Source organism: Lupinus angustifolius, chromosome LG16 (assembly GCF_001865875.1).
Source record: "Lupinus angustifolius cultivar Tanjil chromosome LG16, LupAngTanjil_v1.0, whole genome shotgun sequence".
Classification (NCBI taxonomy): domain Eukaryota; kingdom Viridiplantae; phylum Streptophyta; class Magnoliopsida; order Fabales; family Fabaceae; genus Lupinus; species Lupinus angustifolius.
Genome location: NC_032024.1, coordinates 13,818,969 through 13,830,600, shown reverse-complemented (window position 1 = coordinate 13,830,600; position 11,632 = coordinate 13,818,969).

The window sequence follows — 11,632 nt, the reverse complement described above, 5'->3', positions numbered from 1 at the left end:
AAGCAATCAGTGGTAGCATTATCCACTTGTGAAGCGGAACATATCTCTGCTTGTAGTGCAGCATGTCAAGCTCTCTGGATCTTGTCCTTGGTTGTAGATTTTGGTCTAGAAATTGATGATTTTATGGAGCTACAAGTAGACAATAAATCTGCAATTGACTTGGCAAAGAATCATGTATCACATGGGCATAGCAATCATATCGAACCAAAGTTTCACTTTCTAAGGGATCAAGTTAACAATGAAAGGATCAAGTTGAGGCATTGCAACATAAAATTTCAACTTCTTGACTTAAAGACCAAAACATTCAAGGACAATAGGTTTAAGATGCTTAGGGACATGATTGGTGTGGTAGAATTAGAAGAAGGTTCATCATGTTCAATAGAATAGGAATTAAAGGGGAGTGTTCAAAAATAATTCCATTTCTAGAAGATAGTTTAAAAGTTAGTTTTGTTAGTTAGTAGAGTTTCCACTTTGGAAAGTTATTGTTAAGTTGTTAAATCACTTTAGTTTTTCTTCTTCTATTTTTGGCTTGTATCTTTAGTTGCTGATATAAGTACACTACTATGTAATTCACTCACTCATTGAATATACAGTTGGAGGAATATACACAATCTCTCTCAACTCTTCTTTCATCTTCACTTTCACTCATCTTCTTTTTCTTTCTTCTGCGTTAACACATCCCACTTTTACTTTCTCACTTTATACTCAAACATGTCTTGGTGAGTTATTTTTTTCATTGTTAGCACTAATTGGATCAAAACTACTTGAAACCCAAAGCTCCTCAAGGCTAATAGATCAATGGCTACTGTCTTTTTCAATCATGAATAAACTTGCTATGCTCCATTTCAATTGAGATATTGAGAACTAATATTTTTGGTCGCCTAACCTAAGGACTTTGACATTCGTTATTTTTTCTCACCTAGAACTTAGGGAGTGTAACAAATACGGGGAAAAGACTTGGTATTTACAACACTTAAAAAACTATTTATTACAATGATGAGTGTAGGTAGATGTAATAAGCAATATGAAAACTTTGAATGGCTCTTCAAAAGCAAATAACTTCATGATGACAACCTCTTGGGGCTGCCTTTGAATTATGGATCGTTTTAGCTTGATACTTTAGGACTTTTGGAGTCCAAATTCGGTTTTGTAAATTAGGGTAATATTAGGGCTGTTTTGGTTTGGTTTGGGCTGTTTAGGTTATAAGGCAGTCTAGGTTGAGTGTTTAAGATCTAGGGTAATTGTGTTTGTGGGGGATTCTTGGTTTAGGGTTAAGGTAGTATTTGTGTTTAGGGTAGGACACAGTTTGTAAGGTTTAGAATGTGTATTGGGGCTGTTTTGGGTGAGGCAATGTGTGTAGGTTTGGTTTAAGGTTGGAGAAGGTGTTTTAGGGGTTTGTTTTATGCGTGAGGCAGGTTGTATGAGTTTTAGGTTAAGGTTGGTTTAATGGAGATGGTGGGTTCGGTTTTGAATGGAAATTATGTGAATGAGTTGGAGGTTGAAGGTGAAGGTGGAAAAGAATGGAAGGGGAGAAGCGCCACAAGCAAGGCTGCTTGATAAGCTATGAAGTTCACCACAAGCAAGGATGCTTGATAAGAACAATAATGGTGGACACGGCCAACCTAGGTTTAGAAGAACTCTCAACTAAACAAAAACACAAAGGTTTAACTCAAATTCAACTTTTATTAATCCAATCTAATTGCATAAATAGGTAAAGTTGCCTTGGCTGAATAGAAAATAGACTAAGTCCTAATTAACTTGAATAATTGAAATCCTAATTAAAACTTAGGCTAAAATAAAAACGAAATAATAATGTAAGCTCCTAATTAAATCAAGTAGATAAGATCTTAAATAATGTAATTTGGGTTGAATAATCTCCACGGTTTGGAAGAAGATTGAGATGAGATGATTTCCTTGATTTGAGGAAGCTTGATTTGAATTGGTGTTTGTGTTGTTGGCTTGGTTCCTTGCATTTGAGTTTGGCCGAAATTATGTGGAGGCTTGAGTTATCTTTTTGGTTTTGAACTCCTTGGAATGAGGTGGATAAATTTGATCGAGTAATCAATTTGGTAAGTCACACGCCTATCCCTTGTTTTTAGCAGCCCCTTATCTTTATGATGGCAAGTGGCTTTATCTTTTCACAATTATCTTCAAGCAAGTAGGATAACAACTTTACAATCTAATTTCCTTGATTATAGCTGTGGCATCCCTAAGGCCATAAATAATCTATCTTCTCCTATTTTCATGCTAACCGAATCCCCATGTTGGTTGGAGAAGATTTGATTATGCCATTTGAATTTCCAAGGCTTTTATCTTCAAATGCTACACGCCTAGCTTGATGGTTGCCTTGTAAGAAAATGATCATGTCTTGATTCCCATTTGCCCTAGCCACGTAAAAGGCTTACCCTTGAACCTATGTGAACTACATGGTCATGAATATGGACTAATGTTACAAATAATTCCCAACCCATATTACATGAATTAAATACTAAAATACTTGAATAAAAATAAACCTAAGACTATATGAGAATGCAATCTCATTTATTTGAATCAATGCAAATAAAATAAACCTAAGTTGGAACATAACCTAAGGACATAAATGTCCTTCTCGCATACCGTCTCTTAGGTCAATTATGTCCTTTGAGACATTAAGAATCCCTGCCTTGGCCTTGGCCCTAGTTGTAGGACCATCATGACTTCCTTTGCCCTTGGGATCCAAGGCTGCCCTAGGAGGGTTTACATCACTTCATAACCATTCTTTAGTATGGAGGTTGTTGGGCTAAATGGTTAGAATCTAAGCAAAAGGTGATTTGAATGTTGCCTGATATTGATCTATGAGCATCACTGACGCTTAAGCCAATATATGGAGATATATGTAGAGTGAATAATATGTAAGAATATAAGAGAGTAAGAGATACTAACTTTCTTATGAGGGGTCTCCTCTTATTTATAGAGGAGGTGAACATATAATATTCTTTGAGTATGTTCTTGGCATGGCCAAATGTTTTGCCTTGGACCTGTCCCAGACAAACGTAGATTGATTTATCCATGTTGGACGACACTGTCAAATTTGTACCTTGGTTGGTACAGTGCTTTATCCATGAGGGTTAACTTATAGCATGTCCTAGCTATCGTAGTCGTATTCTAGGTTTGGTCTTGTCGTACAATAGGGGATGGTGCAGGCTACAAATGGCATGGTCAGCTCTGTAGCAAAGGTTTATGGTACTGTACATTGTTGACGAAGTCTATCCTATTAATATCATCATCATTTTTCTGGCTAGGCCAATTATCCGAGTATGATCGATAACTATAGAAGTTGGACCTTCCTTGCCCTGCGTTTGACCGTAACCAATACAGACGTGGGTGGATATAATGTGTCATGGAACTAGGATGGAACAAGAAGCAACTTTGAGATTCTCCTTCTTTCACTTTAATGTAGTAAAAATCTTCTGTAAATCAATTTTATTTTATGAAGATAATCAGTATTGATTTAGTTTAGCCGTGTGCAAAATTAAACTAGAGAATTCAACAAGAAAATCGCTTATAAAGTTGAAAATTAAAAAAGAATCGTAAAAATATACTGTATTACATGCTATCAATATATCCTAACATTTATCAATATACATAGAGAAGAATGAGATGTGGATGATGGATATAACACCGATGGTGGTTTAGAGAAGTTGTGATAAAATAAGGCAGTGGAAAGGTAATCAACCAATTTTTCTGTTAATTTTCTTTTGCATTTAGTCTCCGTAGATTACGGCTTTTGAAATTTTACTTCCTCTAAATTATGGTTTTCTTAATTTTAGTCCATTTTCCAATAAAATTGATACCTAAAATCAAATACAAAAAGAAAAGAAAGTTAGAAACTCTGTAAAAAAATAATAAATAAAAAATTAATCAACAGATGTTGGTTCAGGTGGTACATGTTTGATTCTCTTTAAGTAAATTTCGGGTTCAAGTCTTGTGAATGAAAAAATACCCGTTGAAAGAGTTAGCCTCATACCTTAGATATTCCTAATTCGGATATGATTGTCTCCGATGTAATGATAGATTGAGAAACCAAAAAAAATAATTGATAAAACAATTCACAACGACTAATGTGTATGTAGACAAAGACAAACTAAATCCAAATTTTCAAGTCAAAATACACACAATTTTGTCTGCTTACACACCCACTCCCCACCATATGTTTAAAAATATATATAAGAGAACGTAAAAATGGGTCATATATAGCAGAATTTGTACCTTGAGAGTGACCTTTGTACCAAACTTATCTAATCCTCTTCATGACTAGCTTGAAAATCTTGTTAGAAAAATCCTCTTATGTTATGTAAATGCAGAGTAGACAGCACATAGAATCAGGTCGGCCCAATAGAATATGTAGAATGTGCAATCGTCCATCTCCAATATGATAAGAGATGAAATAAAATATTTACTACATTCATTTAATTTTTTAAATGTTATTTTATGTTTACATTTTCATTTCCTCCAAAGTTCTCCAAACAAAACTTGATATGGTGTTTGATTCAAGCAATAGAATTACATTTCTCGGAATCATTATGAGGAATGGTATGGCTGGAAATTCATTCAAAATTTGATTTGTTATTTAGTTTGATAAGTTTAGTTCATGAAGCAAATGAGTTGAACGTGAGCTAAAATTTGAGCTCGGTAAGTAAATGAGTCGAACTTGAATTGGATATTGTTCGACTTATTAGATTCATAAACTGGTTCGATATTAAAGTTTAGATAAATTATGGTTCCAATATTTTTTGTCTTATGTTCTAAAATATATCGGGTTTGAGCATGCAGAGAATCTATGTGGTGTTTATTTTTTGTGCTTAGAATCTATGTGGTGTTTGTTTTAAAGAATAGAATTATATTTTCGGAAAGTTTTAGAAAATATTATTCATGAGTATTTTAGAAAACGTGTGATTAAAATTTGAGAGTTCATCCAAATGAATTGAAAGTTTATTTGGTTGATAATTATCATATATTCCTGAAAATATATGCCATTTAAAAAATTAAAACCAATATTATTTATTATTTTATCATAACATTAAAACCAATATACCGATGTAAAAAAAAAATACTTACTATAGAAAATATAGTTTTCTATTATGGAAAGTTGGCATGACTATTTCTTGTCTTTTTATAGATATATAGCTGCTACATAATAAAATGTATTTTTTTTAATGGAATACTAGTCAAATTTCTAAAATAAAATTGAACCATTTCTTGTTTTGTACGTGTTATACTTGCGGGAAATCATTTTAATGGTTGAGTAAGGACCTAAAATATCTTGTACGGCTATCGTGATTTGGTGACCATAAATGACACCCTTTTTAGTTCCATATATCTAGTTGTCATCCATGGATATAAGTAGCATTCCATACTTCTTAAGTCAACTTATGATTAATGGTAAATTAGTAATAGAAAAAGTGATTGTGATTCTCAATTTTATAAAAAATATAAGTCCCACAACAATCTGGGAAAAATTATAACTGTGATTGCATACTATAATTATGATTTAGTATAAAGAAAGAGAATAAAAAATGCATTAATTTAGTTATTCGGACCCACATATCTAAATACTTTGGACTAAGGGTGAGAAATGAATGGATTTAGATTTATATGTTAATAGATAGATGGAAAGTCATTCATCAATCCATATAAATCTATTTAAACTATATTTTAAGTTATTCAATTCATCCAAATCTAAATATAATGGAAGGATGTCAATCCATCCATGATTATATTTTCATGTATTTGGATGGACGAATATCCAGTACATTTGATTTTTTTATTGGAACTAGAAACACTTTTATTTTATTTTTTAAAAACTTGATTTTATCAACTTTAAAAAAATTGCAATATTCTATTATCATGTGACGTTTAAGGTCCTGTGTGTAAAGATTTTAACAAAAACTTATAAAGTGTGATATCTATGTAGCGTCACTGTAAAGATTTATACATAATCACTACATCATCCACCATTCATTTGGAACATTGTTTTTGTTGAAGAGTCAATGATAATTAAATATAAATGGTGGATGATCCACTAACACAAAGCATACATTTTTTCATATGTTATGTACTTGAGAATAAACTTTTAATATTAATTACATACGCATATTCTATAATTGATATCAATTTAATAAAATATTAAAAGTGAGAATCATGGATGAATTTGCTTGAATTTATTTTTTTTATATATAAAGGAAATTGAAAAACAAAAAATGTCATTTGAATTTTTTGTCTTTTAGATAAATTGAGTATACATCTAAATGGATATATTTATGGATACTTATTGGATATAATGTGTGGATTTGAATTCATTCTTTATCAACACTATTCATTGGATTATATCCATTTAAAACCATTAGCTCTAATGGATAGATTTAACACCTCTATCAACACTATTCATTGTGAAATATTGATAATTTTACCACCTCTATTTTGGACCGATTATGAGCATCCCGAGAGACTAATATGTCGACAAATACATATTTATCCAAACTCAAAAGTTTAAGACAAACCCAATATTCGAAACAACTCGTCGAGACCCAATAAAGTTTTGGATATGTCTACATGATAATTTACAAGGGATCTTGAACCCCTCGAGAAGAAGAAATGAAAATGCAGAAATAAGTATCATGAAGAGAAAAGAAAAATATGTGTATTGCTCAATGGAGAGGAAATATAATGTATTTATACATAAACTACATCCTAACTAAAAAAACTACCAATCAGAAAAACTAACTTACCTAACTAGAAAGGCTAAAAATAAATGACCAATAAAGAACCAACAACTATTAAACTAAAAATAACAAAAATAAAATAGATATTAAGAAAACCAAATTAACTACTTTCACATCCCCCTCAAGATGGGCTTTGGGAATGAAGTGAACACAACCCCATCTTGGAAATGAATGTACGAAATGAAGTAGCATGAAAGGTTTGGTGAATGCATATGCAAGCTGGTTAGAAGAGGCAATGGGCATGAGGTGGATGAGGCCCTTCTGAATCTTTACACGAATAATATGAGTAAGATAAATTGCAGATTGGTTATCACAATAAACATGTATATGAATGGAAAAAGGAAACCCCAAATCAGTGAAGAGATAGCTTAGTTATTGTAGTTCATGAGAGACACTAGCAAGTGCCATATATTCTACTTCTAAGGAGGATCAAATGACAATATTTTGCTTCTTAGTATTCCAAGAAATGGAGATGAACCAAGGAGAATGCATAACCCAATGATTGACTTTTATGTGTCTGGGCAGCATGTCTAATCAGAGTCAGTAAAAGTAGTGATTTTAAGATCAATATTAGAAGGAAAAAAGAGGCCTTGGGAGGGTAAAGTTTTAAGATAATGTAGAAGTTTTAAAGTTGCCTTGTGATGAAGATTCATAGGCTTGGCCATGTATATGCTAAGTTATTGAACAACATAGGACAAATTTGGTTTGGGTATGGTTATGTAAATCAATCTGCCAACAAATATTCTATAGTTTTGAGGAACATGGAAGGGAGTTCCTTGATCTGCTTGGAGTTTATTACAGGGATTAAAGAGAGTAGCAGATGGCTTAGCAGCCAAGGAACTAGGGTCCTCTAGTAAGAATAAGGCATATTATCTCTGATTTAGGTGAAGTACAGCATTGGACTAGGAATTTCTAGGCCTAAAAAACCAAAGGGGGGCAAGTCTTTCATTTTGAAAGAAGTATCTAGTAAGTATTGACATGATGTATTTCAAATAAGTTGTTGCATGCTAAAACCATGTCATCTACATAAGCAAGGATGATGGTTAGAGAATGGCCAGTGGACTAGGTGAAGAGGGCTTGCCCAACTTGAGAGTGAGTGTACCCTAAGGAAACCAAAGCAAGAGATAAGGTAGTATGTCATTCTCTACTGGCTTATTTCAAGCCATAAAGGGACTTGGATAATTTGTAGACAAGGTTGGGATTAGGCAGAGAAAGGTCAGGGGGGATCATATAGACTTCTTGATGTAAGTCTCCATGTAGGAAAGCATTATTGACATCTAGTTGTTTTAAGAACTAGCTTTTAGTAGCAGCAAGAGCAAGGACAACTCTAAGTGTGGTGATCTTGACCACAGGTGAAAAAGATTCAAAAGAGTCTACTCCCTCTAGTTGGGTGTATCCCTTAGCAACCACCTTACTTTGTACCTTTCAAGGGAGCCATCAACATGAAGTTTGGTCTTATAGACCCATTTGTAGTCTATTGGAGTCTTACATGTGGGAAGAAGTACAAGAGACCAAGTGTTGTTATTGGCAAGAGAATCTAATTCAATTTTCATAACATCTTTCCAATGCGATAGTTGAGAGGCTTGTTTGTAGGTGGTGGGTTTAGAGATGGTAGTTACTACTAAGATGAAATTTTCGTAATTGTTAGAGCATTTAGCATAGTTGATAACAGAAGAGAGATGATAAAGAGGTTTAGCAGTTGAGATGTGGTCCATGCAAGACTAGGATTTGGCTAGGTTATAGTGATTATCTTGTACATAAGAGGGTGGACCTATTGTCCTATGAGATTGTCTAAGATGAATTTGGTTGGTAGGGGAATGTATAACAGAATTGGTGGGTTGTGAAGGAGTGTGAATGTGTGGAATGGGAGAGGAAGGTTCTCAATTATCTTGAATGGTGGCATGATCTAAAGAGAAAGGATTATGTTGCAAAAGGATGGAAGGAAAAGAACTAGAAGTGGTTAGAGAGAATAATTGAAAGATAGATTCATATAAAATAATATCTCTAGAGATGAAGATGTTGTTAGACAAAGATCATATAGCACGAATCCTTCAGTGCCATCTCTGTATCCTAAAAAAATTGTTTGTCTAGCCCTTGAATCAAACTTACTTCTACATTGATGGGATTCCATGAAAGGTAATGACCTATATAGGAGTTGGAAGGGTTTCATATTGTGTAGGAGAGGTGAAGGCAATCCATTGATTATGTGGACAACATGTTGTACTGTAAAATTTAATAGTTTAGGAGGTAGTTTGGATTGCAGATAAATGGCTCTAGCAACACTTAAAATGTGTTAAAGTTTTGTCTCACCTATACCATTTTTTGAGGGATATAAACACAAGTTCTTTGATGTATGATTCCCTTTGAAGATAAGTAATTATGCACCAAAAATTCAACATCATTATCACTTCTAATATGTTCTAGTTTGGTATCAAAATGGGTTTTTATAAAAGCCACAAAGTTAATGATGTATTTTTTTGTTTTAGTTTTGGATTTCATTAAAATCACCCAAGTAAAACTAGTAAAATCATCTACTAAAGTCAAGAAGTAATTGTGCCAAAAAAGAACTAATTAAGTAGACACCCCAAATATATATGTGAACAATCTCAAAAAATCTAGTTGTATTGTTATTGCAAAAGGACAATCTTTTTTATATAGAGTAGTGACACACATCACAATATAAAGTTTTATTGATGTCAAGTGATAAAGAAGAGCATTGCTTTGAGAGATTATGCATTATAAGATTAGAGACATGACTAAATCTGAAATGCCAAAGGGTAGTGGTCTCAACCTTATCTGTAGAAGTGTGGTGCACTGAATTAAAGCCAGAGGATAATGGTTGGTAAGAGTCTATCACAAAAAGGCCTTGTTGCATATTAGTTGAACCAATCATCTTCACGGTAACATTCTATAAAATTGAGCATGATTTGTGGTAAAAGATTAAGTGGCAGTCCAAAGACTGGATTAATCTATTTAATAAAATCAAAATAACATGAAACCCATGTACATATAGAATAATAAGCAATATCAAATTCTGAGATAATTGTATACTGCCAATATAAGAAGTAGTGAATTTGTCAAGATAAGACAATTAAAATAGGAGAAATTGATTTTAGACTTCAAAAATTCCTTAGATCAAAAGTGATATGGTCAATAACACCAGTATCAAGGATCCAATGTTTACCAGATTTACCTATTTTTGGTGAAGGGATGATGGAATTCACAACATGCAAGGAACTGGTGGCAGAGTTTGCAACAATGGAATTTGTGGTTGTTGGAACATGGTTTGTTGAAAACCATTAGTGAGAACTTTTGGGTGTGAAATATAAAAAACACCCAAGTCTCACATAGAAGAGTTTTTGAAAAAAACAACTCTCAAGTCCCACATAGAAGATTTTTGAAGAAAATAAACAACTCTCAAGTCCCACATTGGAGAGATGATGAACTTGGAAAAAATCCCAAGTTATAAATAGAAGCATTCTCCCTTCATATTTTCTTGCCTCAAGTTGAATGCGCTTTCATTCAACTTTTTCTTTCTCCCTCAAATTTTCCGCGGATGCATTTCTGGCAAACTTCTCCCCATTTCTTTCCGTGGCACTAAGAAATGGCACATGCAGTCATATTGTGTGAATTTCGAAAACTGACACTAGTAATCAGTATTGGGGGAAAGAATTGTCACAGGTAACCATATTCTGGAAATTTCGAGAACTGACACTAGTAGTAAGTATTGGAGGAAAGAATTGGCACAGGTAGCCATATTGTGGGAATTTTGAGAACTAACACTGGTAGTCAGTATTGTGGGAAGAAAATTGGCACGGATAGTCATATTGTGGGTAATTTTGAGAATTGGCACTGTAGCCATATTGTGGTGGGTGTATTCGAGATTGGTTCTTACAGTGCAGTAAGAATTCGATAACAGATATCTGAGCTGTTTTATCCTGGGGACGGTGTGGTTAATAGTCTGCTTGCATATTTTGGGCAGTGCCACGAAACGTCTTAAAGAGAGCGACCTGGTCGTGACTCAGCCAATAAGTATTATTTCGTACCATTTAGAATTGGTGCAAGCTACGGTAACAACAATTTTAAGACGTTTCGACTGCAATGACATTCGTAGATAATATTACTAGACCGAACAGCTATGACATGAACAAACCATTTCGGTTTGACGAAACAAATTTCAAACGTTGACAACATAAGATGGAATTTTTCCTCACTATGAGAAAGGTTGCCCATGTTCGGAAAACCGACATCCCAGTGGTGTCGGATGAGGCTGAAAAAAGAGGAAAGGCATAAATTAGCTATTGAAATAGCTCTCTGGAATGAAAGTGATTACTTATGTAAGAACTTCATTCTGAATGGGTTGTCTGATGATCTGTATGATTATTACAGTCCATACAAGTGTGTCAAATTAATTTGGTATGCACTTGAGAAATAAAGAAATATGATACTTAAGAAGTTAAGATTTTATATATATATATATATATATATGATGTTATCACTACCTATCAAATGACTGATAATAAATCAGTAGAGTCTCAGTCCTATGAGATGCATAAAATTGCTCATGAAATCATTTATGATGATATGGCCCTAGAGAGTTAAACTCAGAGAGCCTATGAATGTATATTCATTGTGTATGATATAAACAGTATTGTGTATAAGCATTACGACCTTAACGTAAAATGATCATTGAGTCTAACGATGTTGACTTTAATGATAAGAAATTCCTTTTTAAATTGAGGAATAGTGGGGGCACATCAACTAGTCATATACTTGTGATTAGAGATAATGATAGAAAATGAAATAGAAACTAGAAGAAGTAAGAGAGCAATAATTATTAGAGAGTATAGACCTGATTATATGGTCTATAT